Below are 22,690 nucleotides of genomic sequence, written 5' to 3'. Positions count from 1 at the left end.
GTAAATTAATTTTAAAACCTTTTTATATACTTGGCTTGGTTGGTGTCACGGACTCCGCAAATTTTGTAATCCATTTTTAAAATGGTTCTAGGCTATCTAGACACCTGAAATTTTCAGGATAGCTTAGAACTAGCTAACAATGCAATATTTAACTGCTATGATACAGGGTGAATAATTATTAGTGGGGTGAAGCTCCGTAGATCCGTTATAGTAATGTATAGCGATAAAACTTAATAACAAAAATTGTAGCGAACTTTGAGCTTCACATTAAAAAATTAGTTAGAATGTTACAGGGTGTTCAATAACATAGTGGCAGACCAAATTTATTTTTTTTTTTAATGGAACATCCTATGTTTTATTATATTATATTCGATATCTTCGCAACTTTTCGATTACAAAAATATAAAGGTTTGGTATGTTATACGGGGTATTTACAAAGTTATAACCAATTTTATATGAAAATCGTAACAAGTTTAACTACCTGTATAAATAAAAGCAAGCACAAGGTTAATGGTTTATTGACGTCATATTTTTTTATCTATTGTCAAAATTTTCATAAATATTTCTTTTGCTAATTTTCTTTATATTGAATACAGGGTGAGTCAAAACGCAAGTACATTATTTTCTCAGTAATTTTAAATAGAACACACTGTATTTTATATCATTATCGGAAAATACCATTACCATACTATAATTTTTGTATAACATTCCCTATGTGTAAATTTATTAGTTTTCGAGATATTTTTATTTTTCAGAGCAAAATTATTAATAATTACGGGTCTAAATCTTTCCAAATTTTAAGTAAGCCATGACTGAATAATTGTCTAAAACTTACAATTTACGATTACTGATTATCAATCTGTAATCAAAGTTGGCTACAATTTTTGTTATTAATTTTATTACTATCTATTACTTATCTTATAACGGATCTACTAACAGTGACCAATCACACTGTTAGTGCAGTCACTGAAGGTTTTCACCTCCGATTTCGTTGAACCTCCATCGATTTTCATGAAAATTGGTGAGTAATTAGAGGATACCTCAAGGAACAAAGGTGACATGATGCCAACTTGCGCTTTTATCCTGGGGGTGAATGCCACCCCTTCTCGGGGGTGAAAATTATTTTATTAAAAATAATACCATAAGTCGATAGAGGGACAAATTTAATTATAAGCAAAATTTGTTATATAAAGTTATTAAAATAAATCAACACTTTTTGAGTTATTAAAGACCAAAGATTTTATTTTTTCGTAAAAAATGCATGTTTTAAATCGGTTTTTCACGTATAAATCAAAAACTATAAGCTTTTACAAAAAAGTTATTAATACTGAAATTGAAGATAATAAAACATTAAAATATATTCCTTACATAAAGAACTAAACTAATGTTAGTTCAAAGTGAGTTCTTGGCAATTGAATGTGTATTTTTTTCGACGAGTACTCAAATCTAAGTATTCAAGCTTAAATAACGGGAAAACGATGCAATGTATAAAATATTCCTGCTAAACATTTGTCAAAGTACTTCGGAATCAAATGAGCTTCAGAACAAGGTAATAGCGTCAAAATTAAGCAAGTTATAATGAAAATAAAAGAACCGTTTTGAATATTTTAGGAAAAAGTGAAAAATAAAACAAACGCCATTTCCACAAAAATTAAAATTTATAATGTTTTCGATAATTTTGACCAGTTTAAAATGCATATTTAAAAAAAAAGATTTAATTAAAAAAATCATACCTACTTTTTAAAATTATTGTAATAATTCTCATATTCTTTTGGTAATAATTCCAAAAATACTCAATATACGTAAAAATTTATATATAACCAAATTTTAGTTTTTTCTGTGCCAAATATTTCGACACCCCCATCGAACAAAGTTGTAACTCAAGTTACATCTATTTTCAGATTTCAACACAGGCGAATTCAGCAAAAAATTGCGCACACGTCAATATTAACGACATAGTTTAATTCTCAATAATTTGGCTAATACTCCATTGAAAAAAGTAGTATTTTAACTTACGTGTGCCATTTTAGCGTGAAAAAGGCAGTAACACTGGATACTCCCAATGTTAAATATTTACTTTCTTTATACTTGACGATTAACAAGGTTGTTAAATGAGTTACAACTTTGTTGCACGTATGTTTAATTTATTAAGTATTTAAACATACGGTGTATCTCACAAGTCAATTTATCGAAATGAAAATAAAAAAAGGATTTAAAGACTTTTTTCCATTTTGATAGTTGCGGTTTGCGGTGGACAAAATAAATATATTGTAGAATAGTTTTTCCTACATACTTCTATATAGTGAATCATTGTAATATTAACATTACACATGTATTTTTCGAAATAGCACATTCACAAAACGAGGGTGATTCATTGCATGCTATTATAGAAAAACGGAAAAAATATTAAGTCGTATATGCTCCAGACCAATGGATAACCATCATACGATATGCCAAAGCATCAGGCAAGCCTAAATCCGTAACTCAATTAAATCAGAATCAAATTCTAAATTTTAACCTATTTAAGGATACACATGTTAATTTTGAAGTAGATATTAATAGTCAAAGACTAAAGTAATTAAGTAAGATGGTCTAGAATTAAATATTTACAGATACGCAATAAAAATGCAAAAAATTTGAAATATTTTATACCATGATTTTTTCATAGTGATAGAATATTATTGTTATGTAAAATTTATAATTTCCAATTAAAATTGTGAAAACTGTTAGTTGATATTTTGTTTAAATATCCCTTAAAAACTCATTTTCTTCTAGCTATACTGCAAATAACACAAAACATTCAACCTTTTAATAGTTAAACGGGAAAAATAATTAACACAGAGAGTGTAAAATGGTTGTTATGCGACTTACAACCTTTTTCTACGAATACTCATGTTTAATCTCAAGGTTGTATCAACCTTTTTCTACGAATACTCATGTTTAATCTTAAGGTTGTATCTCAATCAAACTCAAGATTTTCAATAGTTATTAAAATTACAAAACATATATCTCACGGTAATCCCTTATTATGATATAAATATCATATCACATTAGTGTAAAAGAGTCTAATCATTTCGAAACAAATTTTTAAAAAGTCATGTTTTCGTTTTTTGCCTCTCCTGTAAAATCGCTAAAACTGAGTTACAACCTTGTTCGATGGGGTATCGATTTTATCTGTTGTATTATTTCTATAGGGTAAAAAATAACCGAGATAGAAACGTTTAAATCTTAAATTTTGTTGTGGGAACCATGCAACCGGGGTCATTTAACCTTTTCTTTTTAAAAAAGTAAGGGGTTTAAAAGATTAGGTTTAACGTGCTTAAATAGCACTTAGAATTAACTTTCAAACAGTTTTTAGATGAACCTGCTATCGTGAACACGAACGGAGTTATTAAAAAAAGACAATAACATTTTTTGGAGAAATTTTGAAAATTTGATAAATTTTGAAAAAACTTTGGAGCATAAATTTTAACGCTATCAACATGTTCGGGGGCTCATTTGATAGATATATTTAAGTACTTTGACAAATGTTTAATAAGTTTATGTTATAAAATGCATCAATTTCCCGTTATTTCAGCTTGAATACTTAGAGTTCTTTATACTCACCGAAAAAAATATACATTCAATTACCTATAACTCACTTTTAGTTAAAATTAAAAGGTTTTTCTAGTAAGGGGTATATTTCATTTTTTATTAGCTTCAATTTTGATAATAATATAACTTTTTTGTAAAAACTTACACTTTTTGAGTTATTGATGAAAAATTGGTTAAAAACATTCATTTTTCTCAAGAAAAATTAAAATCTTTGATCTTTAATAACTCAAAAAGTTTTGATTTATTTTAATAACTTTATACAACAAATTTTGCTTGAAATTTGTCCCTCTATCGAATTATGGGGTTATTTTAAATAAAATAATCTTCACCCCCTAGAAGGGGTGGCATCCACCTCCAGGGTAAAAGCGCAAGTTGGCACCATGTTACCTGTGTTCCTTGAGGTATCCTCTAACCACTCACCAATTTTCATGCAAATCTATGGAGGTTCAACGAAATCGGAGGTAATAGTTCATATCCACCTTCAGTGACTCCACTATGTATGGATAAATCGATTTTTTTTTAATTTCAAACTATTTTAAAAATGTGACTAATGCAATGATATTTTAAAGTACGTTAATAAATCGATATCAACAAATTGATGATGCATGCCTCAGTGGCATTAGACTGCAGATCGAGAGGTCCCCAGTTGGAACCCGGCTGTTGCGTATCTTTTTTTAATTGTTTAAATAAATAATTAAAACTTTATATACTTAAAATTATATATACCATTTTAAACAACAGTGGTAATTTAAAAAATAATATTTTATACTAGTGTAATTTTTGGAATCATAATTATAAACAACAGTTAATACACCTACTAAAAATTCATATTTTTTAAGTTAATTATTCTTTCCAAATATGTTGTGTCCTACATATAGTCCGTCCGCTATAACTTTTCTCATGCGGTACGATTCATTTTCAATCAAATTAAGTCAAAACAGAAAGTGAAACGTACGCCGATGTGTGTGTGTGTGTAGTATATAGTATACAGTATACAAAATGTATATACACATCGACGTTCGATTCAATTTATGTTTTGACTTAATTTGATTGAAAATGAATCGTACCGCATGGGAAAAGTTATAGCGGACGGACTATATGTACATGTACAATAACAAAACCGTGATATTATAAAAAGTACTTTTTCTACTCTATGTCATATTATGTATAAGTTTTTAGTGTGTGAAAACTGTCATTATAGATAGCAGTGCGTGAAGGATTTAAAGTGTGCGTGAAGTAAAAATATATTTTAAATGGGATTTACTTTTTCGCACTGTTTTTAACTTTCGCGTTGTCATGGTGACAATCCTTAACTTTCGCGTTGTCATGGTGATGACAATATGAGCAATGAATTACAACAAAAGTTTTGACCGTTTTGTGGTTTGCAAGTAGTATGAATTTTTAAACGTCAAAGTTCTAAAAATTGGACTTCTTCTTCTTCTTCTTTTGCCCTTTAATTCGTCCAATTCTGAACATAGGCTTCCCCCAGTTTCCTCCATTCGCTTCTGTTTAGTGCTTTCTGTTTCCAGTGCGTTCCTCCTATCTTTTTAATGTCGTCTCCCCATCTCATCTGGGGTCGTCCTCTTGCTCTCTTTCCTGTCCATGGTCTCCATTGTTGTATCGTGCTATTCCACCTATTGTCCGTTTGTCTAGCGTTATGACCTGCGAAGCTCCATTTTAGCCTGGTTATATGTTGACCTGCGTCTTTGACTTTTGTTCTATTTCTGACCCAGTTGTTTTGCTTTTTGTCTGTCAATTTTACTCCTAACATTGCTCTCTCCATGGCTCTTTGTGTCTTTATTATTTTATCCATGTTTGCTTTGGTCAAGGTCCATGTTTGGCATGCGTATGTGAGAATTGGGAGTATGCACTGGTCAAACACTCTTGTTTTTAAGTATTGTTGTATTTTTTTATTCTTTAGGACCCATTTTAATTTTCCAAATCCTGCCCAGGCTAATCTGACCCTTCTTTTTACCTCCGCTGTTTGGTTTTCCTTATTTATTTTTATAATCTGTCTCAAATATATATAATCATTAACCGCTTCTATTGTGGTGTCGTTTAGTATTACGTTTCTATTGTCTTGTGTGTTTGTCATTGATGTTTTTGTTTTGGCAAAATTCATTTTTAGACCTATTTGTTCGGATTCATTTGCTAGTTCGGTTAGCATGGTTTGTAGTTCTTCAAAACTTGATGCTATGACTACTACATCGTCTGCATATCTTAGGTGGTTTAGTTTCTTTCCATTTATGTTTATTCCCATGTTTGTCCATTCCATTGTTTTGAAAACATCTTCCAGTGCTAATGTAAATAGTTTAGGAGAAATAACATCTCCCTGTCGCACTCCTCTGTTAATTGGTATGGGTTTTGTGGTTTCTTCCAATTGTACTGTCATTGTTGCTTTCTTATATATATTATGTATTAGCATCCTGTATCTGGAATCTATTCGACAGTTGTTTATAGCTTTTTCTATTGCCCACATTTCAACGCTGTCAAATGCTTTTTCGTAGTCAACGAACGCTAAGTGCAGATCTATATGGTATTCGTTAGCTTTTTCTATTAGTGTCCTAATTGTTAGAAGATGGTCAGTGGTGCTATATCCCTTTCGGAATCCTGCCTGCTCTACGGGTTGATACGAGTCCAATTTGTGTGTTAGTCTGTTGTTGATAATCCTCATGAATAGTTTATACGTTTGCGACAGCAGTGAGATGGGTCTGTAATTTTTTATGTCCTTTCCGTCGCCTTTCTTAAATAGCAGGATTGTAAGACTTTCGTTCCATTCGTCGGGTATTTCTCCTTTATGTAGACACTGATTAAACAGATTTCTTAATGTTTGTAAGATTTCTTCTTTCCCTTCTTTCAACATTTCAGCAAGGATTCCATCTGGTCCTGGTGCTTTGTTGTTCTTTAATTGTGATAGTGCTGCTTCTATTTCATCATTTTCTATTTTTGGTAGTGTTTCTGAGTTTACATTCGTGATTATTTTCTTGATATATTCCTGAGTGTTGAAGTTTGCGTCTTTCTTTGAGGTGTATAGTTCTTTATAAAACCTTTCTACTTCTTCTGATATCTTATCTTTTCTCCTCTCTTCCCGTCCTGTTTCATCCTTTATTGAAATGAGTAGTGTATATATATATATATATATCGGTTTTAAAACGTTTTCCTACGTCTTCCGATGCCTAGTCGCCATTCACTTCGGTCCATCCAAAGGTCTTCATCCAATTCTCTTTCTCTCATTTCTCGATTTATGCCTTCTCTCCAACTCAGGCGGGGTCTTCCTCTTTTTCGTCTACCATGAGGGGTCCACGTTAGGATTTGTTTCGGGAGTCGTTCTTCGGACATTCTTTGTACGTGTCCATACCATCTAAGCTGTTTGGTACTAATGTCATCTACTATTGTGTGTTTCACATTCATTATTTCCCTAATTCTGTTGTTGGTTACCCTTTCTAATCTTGATTTTCCTGCTGAGCGCCTCCAGAAATCCATTTCTGTTGCTTCAAGTTTTCTCTTGTATCTTTCTTTTATTTGCCATACTTCACTGCTGTAAGTGATTATACTCTTAACAATTGTATTGTATATTCTATGTTTGTTGTTGTTGATATTGACTGGTCCCAGAGGATGCTATTGAGAAGGGTAATTGCTTTTCTTCCCTGGTTGTTTCTTTCTTCTATCGTCCGGTCTACGCTTCCTTCTTGTGTGATGGTCATACCAAGGTATTTATATGCGTCGCAATGTTTAATAATTTCGCCATTCCCCAGTGTAAGGTCCTGCTGTGTCCCACCGATACACATATATTCGGTCTTCTTTATGTTTATTTCCAAACCACCTTTTTTGTACTCCTCTATTAATTTCCTTGTCATATATTCTATATCATCGTAGTCTTGCGCTAGTACAAGTTGGTCGTCTGCAAATGACAAAGTGTATATTGTATTGTTGCTGATCGGTAATCCCATGTTTTTGCATTTGCGTTTCCAAAGTTTTAGAGTTTGTTCGAGGTAGATCTTAAATAATGTCGGTGAAAGGCAGCACCCTTGTTTTAGGCCTTTGCTAATTTGGAATCCTCTCGATAGCCTGCTTCCAACTTTCACCCTTGATGCAGTTTTGGTATACAATTGTTTCGTCGCTGTTATTAAATTTGCGCTTATATTGGTTTTCTCTAATGCTTCCCATAGTTTGTTTTGTGGGATGCTATCATACGCTTTTCTTAAGTCCACATATAACAGATGCACCTCCTGGTTGACGGCCAGTTTCTTCTCAATAATCTGTGTAATACAAAACAGATGGTCAACCGTTGATCTCCCTGCCCTGAATCCTGCCTGTTCTTCAGCTTCTATATCTTTATATTCGTTTTCGATTTTATTTTTAATCAGTTTTCCGTATATTCGGCTGATCGAGTTCGTTACAGCGATGCCTCTGTAGTTGTCACATTGATCCCGTCTGCCTTTTTTATGTATGGTGGATATCCATGATGTCTTCCATTCTTCTGGGATTTCCGCTCCGTTGATGCATCTTTGAAAGAGTTTAGCGAGGTTTTCATATAATTTTGTTGTGCCATATTTTATTAGTTCAGCTGGTATGTTCCCTGGTCCTGGTGCTTTGTTATTTTTTAAAAACTTACATACTTCTTCTACTTCTTTTGTTGTTACCCGTAATGGTGAGGCTAAGATATTTACATTGCTGGTATCACTGTTATTTAGAAATTCCGCTCTGTCCTCATTTAGGAGTTTTTCAAAATATTCGTCCCATTGATCCGGTGTGATTGCTGATATTATATCTCTTTTCTTTTCCTGTCGTAGCGATTTTAATACTTTCCAACTTTCTGTACTTCTCCGTCCTCCTAAATGTGTGTTAATCATGTTACACTTTTGCTCCCAAGCCTCATTCTTCTTTTGGCATATCATTTTTCGCACTCTAGCTTGGACCCTCTTGTATTCTACCTTATCGGCGTCGGTCCTTGTGTTCAGAAATTTTTTATACTTCTCTCTTTTATTTTTAATCTCTTGTTCTATTTCTTCGTCCCACCAATACGGAGTTTTTCTGTGGTTTTTTATTTGGAGTCCGAGGGCCTCTGTTGCTGCTTCCTGAAGACATGTTTTTATATAATGATAATGCTCTTCATTGCTGGTAAATTGCATGGTTTCTAACTTTTTATCTAATCTACTCCTGTATAAATCCCTCACTCTTTCTTGTTCTAAGCTGTTTAGGTTGTATTTCTTTTCTGTTAATTTTTCTATTTCCGCTGCAGCTTCTTTTAAATCTCTTGCTCTATCTATTCCTATTGTGAGCTTTGTTTTTAATAGATGGTGGTCACTGCCGCAAGTGGCTCCTCTATATACCCGCACATCCTGTACAATCAATTTAGTCTTTTGTCTTATGATTGTATAGTCTATGATTGATTTCAGCCCTCGGGTATTTTGTGTCCATGTATATTTATGGATATCTCGGTGTTGGAAGAATCCGTTTGTGATTTTCGTATCATTTTGTTCGCATAAGGCTATTAGCCTAGTACCATTGTCAATTATAGCTTCTTCACCATATTGGCCTATGACTTTATTGTGCTGTTTCTTGCCTGTTCTACTGTTTAGGTCCCCCAAGATTATAATTTCTCGTGATCTGCCGATATTTGCAATTTCTGAATGTAGCTTTTCAAAAAAGTCGTCCTTAATATTCACCAGTGCATCATCGTTTACTGCATATACTCCAATAATCGTAATCTTTTTTCCTTTGATAGTTAGATTCATTTTTATGAGCCTTTCGCTGATGGCTTCCCAAGCAGTTATGAATCTCCTTAGTTTCTTGCGTATAAGTATACCTACACCTTGTTGTGCTCTTTTCTCCTTTGGTACCCCGCTGTAGAAGTAATCATATTCTCCGATATTTTCTGATCCTTGACCCTTTCGTTTTGTTTCGGTAATCACTGCGATGTCTATGTTCAGTCTATTTATTTCGTGTATTACTTCATTTATTTTTTGTTTAAACCCTTGTACGTTCCAAGTTCCAATATTCGTCATCCTTTTCCGTAGCATGTGTCGTCGTTTTATAATCAATCGATTCCGAGGCGTTTCGCTAGGTTTTTTAACAGTTTGAATTTTTCCGAGTAACAGGGAGTTAACCCGATGCCTCAACCCCCGACCTGGAGGACCAGGGTTTGATTTTGGAGTATTCCTTCTCCTAGAGGATTTGCTTTCTCTACAGCTTTAGAGCATCCTCCGCCCTACCTGTTGGTCCGCGGGTAGTATTTTATTTCCTACCTATCCGCCAGCACTAGGCTGGTGAGGACATGCCCCTATCCGCCACCTTGGGGACGCGCTCTCTAGGGGTTACAGGTTCCCCCGAGAGCGAAATGAGTAGTGGTTTCCCTAAATTTTGTCGTAAGCATTTTAGGCCCTTATTTCTCTCAATTACTTTCTCGATTTCATTTTCAGTGTGTTTTCTTAGATCCTCTCTGGTTTTTCTTCTAATAAGTTTGTTTAGTTCTACGTATTCTACTGTGTTTCTTTTGTTTTCGCTTATTAGTTTTCTTCTACTTTCCATTAATTTAACTGTCCCGCTACTTAATCTATTTTCTTTTGTTGTTAGTTTTTTGTCAGTTTTCATTCCCGCTTCCAAGAGTTTTTCTTTCATTTCTTCATTGATCTTATTAATTTCTGACTCTTCCTTTGCTACTTGTTGATTATAGTTTTCCCTTAAAGTCTGTCTATATTCTTCTGCGTTTTGTCTTATTCTGCTATGGTCAATAGCCGTTGGTTTTCTTCTAGATTTCTGCGTCGCTAGTTTGCTTATTTCTATTTTGGCTCGTAGTATGCGGTGGTCGCTGCCAGTTGAGAATTTATTAAGTGCAGTTACGTCTTCGAAGATTTGTTTATTTTGGCAGAGGAAGTAGTCTATTTCATTTTTTGTCACCCCATTTGGGGAGACCCATGTCCATTTTCGGTTTGGCTTCTTATTAAAGTATGTATTTATTGCATGAAGGTTTTGTTGTTCCAAATATTCTAGTAGTCTTTCGCCCCTAATATTCCTTGATCCAAGTCCGTAGTTTCCTATTTTGTTTTCTGAGTCTTCAATTTTCTTTCCGATTTTTGCGTTAAAATCTCCCATAACGATTGTTGTTTTTATATTTTTGTTTTCCATTGCTGTGGTGAAAAATTGGACAATAGAAATGAATTCCAGTGACGAAGAGTTACAGCTTTTTATTTGTTTATCGTAGATTAAATGTTGTATGAAATTGTGCGTGATATCGTAGATTAAATGTTGTATGAAATTGTGCGTGAAGTACTTTTTGCGAACTTACGCGATTTATAACACTCGCTCCGTTGTCGCTCGTGCTCTAAAAATCGCGTGCGTTCGCAAAAAGCATACTTCATGAACTGTTTCATAAATAACTATTATCTACTCTGTCATATTATGTATAAGTTATTAGTTTGTGAAAACTGTCATTATAGATAGCAGTGCGTGAAGAGTTTAAAGTGTGCGTGAAGTAACAATGTATTTTAAATGGGATTTACTTTTGCACACTTTCAATGGGTTTTTGGCACACTTTCATATAATCAAATATCCTTAACTTTCGCGTTGTCATGGTAATGACAATATGAACAATGACTTACAACAAAATTTTTGACAGTTGTGTGGTTTGAAAGTAGTTAGGATTTTTAAATGTCAAAGTTTTAAAAATTGTAGAATAGAAATGAATTCTGTTCTGAAGCTATTTCCTTGTGGCATTTTTATGATTAATTATTTATATGGGAAATAAGCCACAATTAAAATGAAAAAAATAATTTTATTAACGTTTCGACGCCCAAATCGGGTGCCGTTGTCAAAATACAAAATATTACTAAAATAAACTAAAGTGTTGTTGCTAAGCAAAAAAATTCTTCTAATAATTTATTTAATCTCACTCATTTATATTGGCAATTCAGACATATATTATACATTTTAAAGTAGAAGACTTTAAAATGATATTGCCAATATTTATGAGTTGCGTTCCTGGGACGACTTACTGAAAGATAGTTCATTAGATTACATGAAATTAACCCCAACTCAAGAATATCCGTCATAAAAAATTATAGCATGTGATATGTCTTTAAAAAGACAACCAAATGCAACGACAGTAAAATTCTCGCGTTAGAGACTTCATAGTAAATCACAAGGGAAAACCAGGAAAAACCTGTGATACTATCCCGACATCGTAAGTATTTGGTCTTACATTAATTTACTCTCAAAAAATAATACCAAATTCTGACTTGTAACATGTTTAAATTATAAATAATATTAATAATACTAGATATATAAGTAATACTAAAATATAAAATATGTACTAGCTCGATATTATTGACTTACTAATCTTGGTATTTTCTTTCTATTGACTTCCTCTTTCAGTATGGGTAACCACATCCTACTGCATTCTACCGAGGAATTTGCGACACAATTGGTTTCATTTAGCATAATTAGAGCCGCTTCTTTGATTTTTCTCTTTTTACTATCTGATTCTTTCAGGACTATACTTGAATCTCTCCACTGAACTCTATGTTCATTATCCCATGCGTGTTGACATATTTGAGATCTCTCAAATTCTCTATTTTTAATATAAGATTGATGTTCACTTATTCTAACGTCTAATGGTCTTGATGTCTCACCTAAATAAAATTGTTCGCATTCACAAGGTATTTTATAAATGCAATTCTTTGTTCTTTCTTGATCATTGTTAGGTTTAGTTTTAGATAGAATAGATCTCAATGTGTTTGTTGTTTTGAATGTTGTTGAAATGTTGAATTTATTTCCTATTGTTTTAAGTTTCTCGGATAGTCCTTTTATATATGGTATTGATATTTTCCTCGTATTATTTCTGGTGAATGTTGTAGGATCCCGTTCTAAGTTGCTCTGTTCCATTCGATCCAATCTTGACAATTCCTTATTTATAAACGATAAAGGATAATCATTTTTTAATAAAACAGATGTTAACAATTGTTTTTCTGCTAAAAAGGAATTTTCGTTAGAACAAGTAATTTTGGCTCTATCATATAAGGATTTAATGATTCCCTTTTTAACGTTGATGTTGTGATTTGACTTGTAATTGAGATATCTGTTGGTGTGTGTTGGTTTTCTATACACTTGAGTCTCATATCCAATATCCTTCTTTGAGATCAAAACATCGAGGAAAGGTAGGCTGTTATTGTATTCCTTTTCCATAATTACATTTCCATTACAATAACAGCCTACCTTTCCTCGATGTTTTGATCTCAAAGAAGGATATTGGATATGAGACTCAAGTGTATAGAAAACCAACACACACCAACAGATATCTCAATTACAAGTCAAATCACAACATCAACGTTAAAAAGGGAATCATTAAATCCTTATATGATAGAGCCAAAATTACTTGTTCTAACGAAAATTCCTTTTTAGCAGAAAAACAATTGTTAACATCTGTTTTATTAAAAAATGATTATCCTTTATCGTTTATAAATAAGGAATTGTCAAGATTGGATCGAATGGAACAGAGCAACTTAGAACGGGATCCTACAACATTCACCAGAAATAATACGAGGAAAATATCAATACCATATATAAAAGGACTATCCGAGAAACTTAAAACAATAGGAAATAAATTCAACATTTCAACAACATTCAAAACAACAAACACATTGAGATCTATTCTATCTAAAACTAAACCTAACAATGATCAAGAAAGAACAAAGAATTGCATTTATAAAATACCTTGTGAATGCGAACAATTTTATTTAGGTGAGACATCAAGACCATTAGACGTTAGAATAAGTGAACATCAATCTTATATTAAAAATAGAGAATTTGAGAGATCTCAAATATGTCAACACGCATGGGATAATGAACATAGAGTTCAGTGGAGAGATTCAAGTATAGTCCTGAAAGAATCAGATAGTAAAAAGAGAAAAATCAAAGAAGCGGCTCTAATTATGCTAAATGAAACCAATTGTGTCGCAAATTCCTCGGTAGAATGCAGTAGGATGTGGTTACCCATACTGAAAGAGGAAGTCAATAGAAAGAAAATACCAAGATTAGTAAGTCAATAATATCGAGCTAGTACATATTTTATATTTTAGTATTACTTATATATCTAGTATTATTAATATTATTTATAATTTAAACATGTTACAAGTCAGAATTTGGTATTATTTTTTGAGAGTAAATTAATGTAAGACCAAATACTTACGATGTCGGGATAGTATCACAGGTTTTTCCTGGTTTTCCCTTGTGATTTACTATGAAGTCTCTAACGCGAGAATTTTACTGTCGTTGCATTTGGTTGTCTTTTTAAAGACATATCACATGCTATAATTTTTTATGACGGATATTCTTGAGTTGGGGTTAATTTCATGTAATCGAATGAACTATCTTTCAGTAAGTCGTCCCAGGAACGCAACTCATAAATATTGGCAATATCATTTTAAAGTCTTCTACTTTAAAATGTATAATATATGTCTGAATTGCCAATATAAATGAGTGAGATTAAATAAATTATTAGAAGAATTTTTTTGCTTAGCAACAACACTTTAGTTTATTTTAGTAATATTTTGTATTTTGACAACGGCACCCGATTTGGGCGTCGAAACGTTAATAAAATTATTTTTTTCATTTTAATTGTGGCTTATTTCCCATATAAATAATTAATCAGAAATGAATTCCAGTGACGAAGAGTTACAGCTTTTATATTTGTTTATCGTAGATAAAATATTGTATGAAACTGTGCGTGAAGTACATTTTGCGAACTTACGCGATTTATAGCACTCGTTCCGTTGTCGCTCGTGCTCTAAATATCAAGTGCGTTCGCAAAAAGCATACTTCACGAACTGTTTCATAAATAACTATTTTTATTAGAGTGTAATTTTTGGAATTTTAAGCATTTTATCGTTAAATAATTGATCGTTAAATTATTTTATATTCTTTCCTATAAATAATAAAAAGGTTTTATTATAAAAAAGTTATTTTTTATAAAAGTGTAATTTTTATTATTCATTTTAATTTGGAGAAGTAGCGTTCCCCTCTGTAGTTGTTACCCTGATGCTTAAAAAGATTCTCAGTGCCATTTCTACATTAGAAAAGATGTCTTCAATTTTGTTATCTTTGGGGCCATTCAAGTATTACGTAAGGCAAGTTGGGGGGGTCAAAAATCTTCGAAAATTGCGTTACGCAATAGTTAAATGTCCATTAGAGTGCATTACGTAAGGGGGAGGGGTCACAAATCGCGTTACGTAATACTTGAATGTTTCCTTTTACAAGATGATATATTTCCAGAATACTATCAGTTCCTCCATTTTTACTTTGACTTGTTTTTCCATTCTAACAGGCATTTCAATTTCTAACTTTTTCTTGTTTACATCTTTATAATAGATTTCAGCCAATTCATTTCAACTTTGTCTCAACTCTTCAAAATTCAGAGTTTTCAGGCGAAAAAATAATCCAAAGCATTCTTAACTTGACTTATATTCTTATACAAACTCAATCACTGTTTTAGATGATCAATCAGGATATCAATTATGGGGATAAAAGTTTCGACTCTATGGGGATAAAGGTTTGGACTCTAAATCTTTCTTTTCTATTCAGTTAGACTGATGGTACAGAGTCATCAAAAAAGTCTGGTTCTTTGAGATAGGTCTTTATAGTCAGATTCCGGGTATTCTTCTTCGAAATAATCAAAGTTATCCCTATAATCACCTAGTGCAGCAAACAAATTAATTGCAACATCCAGTGTTATTGTTTCTGTCTTGTTTGTCAAGATAATTGCTTGTTTTATCTATTCTCTCCAATATAATTCTCTAAAGGAAGCTTTTTTCTTTTGAATTTTCCTATGGAAAATATAATGTCACTCAAATGCAACAAAGGGTACCCCCCGTTAAGATAGGCAAAATGCCCTCACTCTCAGAATTCAATTGTTTTAATTTTTTTACGTTCTGTGCAATTAAAAAATGAGATAACGCGGATTTTTAGCTCGCCACCCCCCTTACCCCTCCCCCCCCCCCCCCCAGCCAAAAACGTAGATTTTTAGATTTAATTTTTTTTTAGTTGGGTTGCAATTGATTTAAACATTTCAAAAAATTGACACGTGTAGCTGAGGCTTTTACAAAACATGTCCATTCTTTATGGACCCTTAGGTCGAGTGTACATAACCTCAATTTTTTTTAACTTTTTTAAAACCTAGTAACTTTTTTTTTGGAGGGGGCTGCAGGTCCATTTTTTTGAATTTTGTGTATTTTATCAAAAGCTATCTCTCTGATTTTTTTTCAGATTTTTCCGTCAGGTGCGCCATCTTGAAAAATCCGGAAAACTGTTTTTTTAGGGGGTTTTTAGGGATTTTCTCCATTTTATAGACTGCAACATAGATCAACTCAAGGTTTTGTTAATAGATCATGTATAATTTGAAATAAATGAGTATTTTAGGATTATCAAAAATTGGGCAAAATACCTTTAAACCCCCCAAAAACCATGTTTTTTTTTAAGTTATGTAAGGGTTTTTGCGGGCTTAATGATATTATTTTTTGAGATCGATACAGCCTGAATATTTTTTTTCATTTTTTTTACGTTATATGTGAATAAAAAATAAGACTAATCGCATTTTTTAGCATAGTTAGCAATAAAATAATGACAAAAATTTCTTTAGGCTATTTCAGGGGGGCTTTAGACTTTGAGTTGGTCACTTTATGACTTTCATAATAATAATTTTTAATCGAGTTATTAAGCCTTGAAAATGGCTATTTTCGCGTTTTTCAAATTTGAAATTGCATGTAACTCGACAACAGTCAATTTTATAGAAAAATCACAAGATACCTTTTTTGCTCAGCTTGATCCAGAGAATCTAAAACAAATCTGTCCGAAGTGAAAAAATTGATTTTTTGAATTCGTTTAAAAAAATGTTTAAACAATTTTCCGATCGCGGTACTGCCTGGCACCTTGTGGATTTGTTATAAGGACCTGTTTTTGAGTAAGTTTGTGCAAAAAAATTAATCGGAATAATTTACGTAACGGGACAAGCATACAGCGTGGACTATTTGCGTTAGGAGCCAAACGTAGATGGTTTGTAAAATACACAAAAGACAAAAACAAATTAGCAGCCATCGCCAAAAAAAGTTATACGTACCTATTAAAAAACAAAAAAATGAGGTTATAATATGTACACTCGACCTTCGGGCCCATAAAAATAGACGTTCTGTAACAGCCTCAGCTCTGCGTGTGAATTTTTTGTAATTTTGTGTTTTTTAATAATTAGGTACTAACTATTCTAAATGCTACATAAGCCACAATTTAACTAAAAAATGGTTTTATTAACGTTTCGACGTCTACCACGGACGTCGTTGTCAAAATACAAAATATTAATAAATTAAACAAAAAGTTTGCTTGGTAAAAAAATCTTCTAATAATTTAATTTAATCTGACTTATTTATATAGATCGTCCCAAACCATTTTTTCAGTGCGTCACAGATTATCGAATTCTCTCTATCGCATTACAGATGGAAAATAAAATAATTTTTAGTTAAATTGTGGTTTATTTCCCATTTAGTTAATTACAAAAATGCCACAAAGAAATAGCTTCAGAACAACATTTTTAATCTAATTGCAAACCAACTTAAAAAAAAATAAAATCGAAAAATTGACACTTTTGGCTGCGAGGGAGCGGAAATAGGGGAAGTGGGCTAAAATTGCGGTGAGTCCTAATTTTTTAAAATCATATAGAACGTAAAAAAATAAAAAATATATTCAGGCTGTATCAACCTCAAAAAATATCATTAAGCCCGCAAAAACCCTTACATAATTTAAAAAAACATGGTTTTTGGGGGGTTTAAAGGTATTTTGCCCAATTTTTGATAATCCTAAAATACTCATTTATTTCAAATTATACATAATATATTAACAAAACCTTGAGTTGATCTATGTTGCAGTCTATAAAATGGAGAAAATCCCTAAAAACCCCCTGAAAAAACAGTTTTCCGGATTTTTCAAGATGGCGCACCTGACGGAAAAATCTGAAAAAAATCAGAGAGATAGCTTTTGATAAAATACACAAAATGCAAAAAAAATTGGACCTGCAGCCCCCTCCAAAAAAAAGTTATAGGTTTTAAAAAAGTTAAAAAAAAATTCGAGGTTATGTACACTCGACCTAAGGGTCCATAAAAAATGGACGTGTTTTGTAAAAGCCTCAGTTACACGTGTGAATTTTTTGAAATTTTTAGATCAATTGCAACCCAACTAAAAAAAATTAAATCTAAAAATCTACGTTTTAGGCTGTGGGGGGAGGGGTAAGGGGGGTGGCGAGCTAAAAATCCGCGTTATCTCATTTTTTAATTGCACAGAACGTAAAAAAATTAAAAAGATTGAATTCTGAGAGTGAGGGCATTTTGCCTATCTTAACGGGGGGTACCCTTTACATGAATATATTCGTCTCTAAATTACAATCATTTCATGTCAGTGCGCCAAGTCTGAATTTTGTATAACAGCGTAAATTGTAATTAAAGTTTATCGAAACCACATTTTTGAAGTCCATAAAACTGTCCTATTCATAAATACTATTAGTGTAAAATATATTATCGGTATTAAAAACAGCTTAAACCCAACATGAGTCTGACCCTTATTTTGCAGTGCATCACTGGAATTGTATTGTCATTATTATCTATAAGTCAAGACCTTGATACCTGCTAAGCTAAGATCTTAGATTTATGAGCTCATACAACATTTCTTTTCTCTCTAACTTATTTATACTCCCATATTATGATTTTAGATTTATTTATATTAATTTACACCATTATTATACAAAATTCAGACCTGGTGCATTGATATGAAATGATTGTAATTTAGAGACAAATCTATTCATGTAAATTTTATTGCATTTGAGTGACATTATATTTTCCATAAGATTTGTACGGTGTCCTTTCTGTTAGGTAATAAATTCTAAGAGAGAGTGAGACATACTTTATTGATACAATGTACCAGGCCATCGACCGAAGTCTTTCAGCCAATTTACACTATTAATATACATTAATACAGTATATGTTTTTTGCTAATATTAATACAATACAATAATTTAAAAAAAATATTTGTATGTGGCGGTAATCACAATATCACTGACAATTAGTTACAATATACAGATGATGATTTAAATAGAGTTGTTTATTGTCTTGATGTGTAGCAGATTTCTTCGAAAAGAGTTCTTCCTGGACATCTACGGGCACTGTCCTCTGGTATCTTCACAATGTGGGGCTCAATCAAATTTTTGTTATTGTTATTAATAAAGAGATATTTAAACAGCGTATTGAGTCTCTCATTAATAGGTTCAATTCCAGTTTTCTCGTACAGCATTCTGTTGGATGGATTATGAAGTGGACTATCAGGATGACGCATTCTAGTAATTTGTCGGAGGCTAGTTGTTTCAGCGGGTCCCGGTGAATTCGTAACTATTTTAATCCCCCATCCTAATTACAGGCCAACTGGTAACTCTTGCGCGCAGGTAATTTTGCGGTAACTCATCAAGTACCGGTGAATTTGTAACTTACTTTTCTAAGTAGGTAATTACTAACGATGTTGATAATCTAATACCGGTATTCCAGGTATGTACCTGTATAAATTACCCTCTTTGAAGGTGGTGTAAAAGTTATTTATCATTTATGTATTATCTCTTGGACGAGTTACATGAGAAAGTCGAAATAAATTTTGTTAAAATGGCTGAAATACTTGTAGCAGATTTCGTAATGAGTGAACGTGGATAAAGTTAGGTGACAACTTCAATAATTATAATCGACTTATGATCCTTCTCAAATATGCTCGGAACATTAATAAAAAAATTGAATAATTAAAAAATTTTGAATAACATCGATTTTTTTCTAATTTCATTGCTTATAACTTTAAAACTATTCATTTTGGAACAAAGTCGTAGTGAAATAAAATAAAGATAATTGAATTTTGTATGATACACGACTGATTCTTAATTCTATTATAAAATCCTTACAATATACTTAAATTTCCCACCAAATTTAATTAAAATGGACCTGATAGATTTTGCATAATAATTTTGCAATCTAATTTTTTTTTTAAAAGTTCAAAATTTTTAAAAACTTTCTGAACAAAAAGTAGACCATTTAGAGGTTTGCTAATTTTTTTACATAGGGAGCGTTCAAGTATTACGTAACGCGATTTTTGAAGATTTTTGACCCCCTTCCCCCTGCGTAACGCACTGTAATGGGCGTTTAACTATTACGTAACGCAATTTTTTAAGATTTTTGACCCACCTCCCCAACCTGCGTTACGTAATACTTGAACGGTCCCGTATAAAGAGGCACTCTACCTATCTAATACACTTTACTTAATTAATTAAAATCGGATTATCTAAGCGGCCTCAGCACTGCTTTAAAGTTATAAACAATTCTTTGGCTTATAAACAAATACAGTGAGGACGCTTGAGACGGAATAAATTCATTTTTTCGCGAATGGGCAACTCTGGAGATAAATCCGAAACAGGTCGATTTTTCTTTTTTTAATTATAAATTTTTTGGCATATATATCAAACTAGTGACGTCATCCATCTGGGTATGATGACGTAATCCAGTGGTTCCCAACCTTTTATGTCTGGAGACCACCTTCTGATGTTTTTTCATATTCGCAACCCATCCCTCACCCATGATGATATATAATGTACGCTACTCAGCTACTGTAAGAGCCACGCCGGGACCCACCTGAAATCTGCCGTAATCTGACGTAATCAATGATTTTTTTTAATGAGAATAGGGGTCGTATGATAGCTCATTCGAAAGAATATGCAATTCTCTATTTCCTAATATAAACCTTAACATATAATTATTTATACAGGGTGCCCAAATTTTTTTTAATTAAATTGAGACAAAAGAAGAATGTATGTATATAATTTATTTAATTCGAAATACATTTTACTGTTGTCCTAAAACAGAAAAAAAAAGTTTTATTTGATAAACAACTACTGTTTTTCACTTAATTCAATATTAGTTGCCACTCACCAGCCTCTTAGCAGTTTTAACATTTAATTTAAGCGAAAAGCAATGTTTATTTTTCAAATTCACATTTTTTCTGTTTTCTGACTGCAGTAAAATGTATTTTGCATTATATAGATTACCGTCCTACATTCTTTTTTTGTCTAAATTAAATTGAATCAAAAAACTTTTTTTTGGGCACCCTGTATAAATAATTATGTTAATGTTTATATCAGTGAATACAAAAATTGAATAGCCTTTCGAATGAGCTATCACACGGCCCCTATTCTCATTTAAAAAAATCATCGATTGCGTCATTACGCCCAGATGGATGACGTCACTAGTATGATATATCTATACCAAAAATTAGAATTTAAAAATAATTTATCTCCAGGTATGGTATAGCTGTAGCAACAACGAATTGTTTCGGTCAGCAGTTTCGAAAATACGTATAGCCCTGATGATCGCCAACCTTCGGAACGAAGATGGCACTTGAAGAAGAAGTTGGTTTATGGTACCGAATGCTTTCTCGTAGTCCACGAATATCAGTGCCAATGGTTTGGTGTATTCTGCAGACTTCTCTATCATTCTATATGCAGCTATCTCTATCATGCTATATGTCTAAAATTGTATTATGCGTAATTTGATTATTGCATTCATTTTTCCTTTTACTCAAATGATTACATAATTAGGGGAGTGCATATAGATTTTCACTTCGGAAAAAATCAAACAAGATAGAACTTTTTGTAATTTCATTAAGAAATGTTTAATAAACAACATATCAAAAAGTTCTACTCGAGAAGTGGGTGCTTCAGTTTTTATTAAACGCATGAACTACGAAATTAGATGTTTTTTTAATAACAAAATATAAATTTTAGAAAAAAAATTGAAAAATTGAAAAATTCAGAAAATTTTACAAAAAAAAAACCTTATATAAAGAATTTTCTAAAATTAAATCTGTATCTTCTATAATTTTTTATTTATAACGCTAAAGTCACCCTTCTCACAAACATTGGCGCACTGTAAACTAACGTACGGCGAAGTGCACGATTGAGTTATTTTAATGTAATTCTTTAACTAATGAATCAAATGAAATTTTACAAATTGACCATGAAAGAAGAATAATTAAGCTATCTTATGGTTATAGTAGAACGAAATAGAATGTATGGGCATAAGTACGGTGTGGGTGAAAAGTGAGCCTTACAAGAATTTTGTCTAAAAATGATTTAAAAATGTGTAACTAATACAATTTTTCTTATAAAACTCTCAATTTTGCACAACTTACCTTTCAAGCATCTTACTAAATGATGTTTTATTCAAAAAAAATCTCAAAAATTTAATTCAAATGATATGGCGTCTCAAAAAATGAAATTTTTGAAATCTTCGTAGTTTTATAAAATTACCACCACTTTAAGACGGTATTACTCAAGTTTGAACAGATCTATTACAGTTTTATAAGTGCTTTTTTAAAGCATAGGATGTAATCTTTAAAATGCACTAAATTATTTTACTTTAGAAATGAAATAAACTATTTATTTTTAAGAAAATTAAGAAAGATAACAAAAATGTAATATAAAAACCGAAAATTACCAGCTAAATAAATTTTTATACAAAGTGATCAAAACTTCTTTCTGTAAAACTTATCTAAAATACATTTAATAAGAAGCTTTAACAATAATAAATGTTCAGCAAAAAAATTTTTTTAGCTCGTATACAGTATGTCTGCGTAACTTGGAACCTATTGATAACTTCTTTATTATCAGTTTTACGAAAAAAAGTTATTCTTTATAAAATACTCTGGATCATATATAATCTAAGATGCAATCATCAAATATCAAATTTAATTAATGTTATACGAGGTAGGTCAAAAAATATGAATTTCACTCAAGAGTAAAGTACCTTTACATTTCACAATATCGAAAATTGTTATTAAGAAAAGTTGTTTGGGATTAAAAAATTTGTTTTAGTGTTCAATTATATCCTTCTAATTAAAATATTGCGAATAATAAAGGCACTTAAGGCTTAAGAAAAATTAATATTTTTTACATACCTTGTATAAAATTAAAAAAGTTTGATATCTGATGGTTGTATCTTAGATTTAAAACCAGGGAGAGCATTTTATGAAGAATAACTTT

At 31.9% G+C, this 22,690-nt stretch overlaps 1 protein-coding gene across 2 annotated transcripts in view; it reads left to right on the top strand.

Annotated features, from left to right (window-relative positions):
* Positions 1-22,690, top strand: part of LOC114339900 (zinc finger protein 664-like) — a 44,351-nt gene that overhangs the window by 2,922 nt on the left and 18,739 nt on the right. The window lies entirely within an intron of this gene.

Source organism: Diabrotica virgifera, chromosome 3 (assembly GCF_917563875.1).
Source record: "Diabrotica virgifera virgifera chromosome 3, PGI_DIABVI_V3a".
NCBI lineage: Eukaryota > Metazoa > Arthropoda > Insecta > Coleoptera > Chrysomelidae > Diabrotica > Diabrotica virgifera.
Note: the sequence above shows the minus strand (reverse complement) of the source record. Positions and strands in the feature narration are given on the sequence as shown.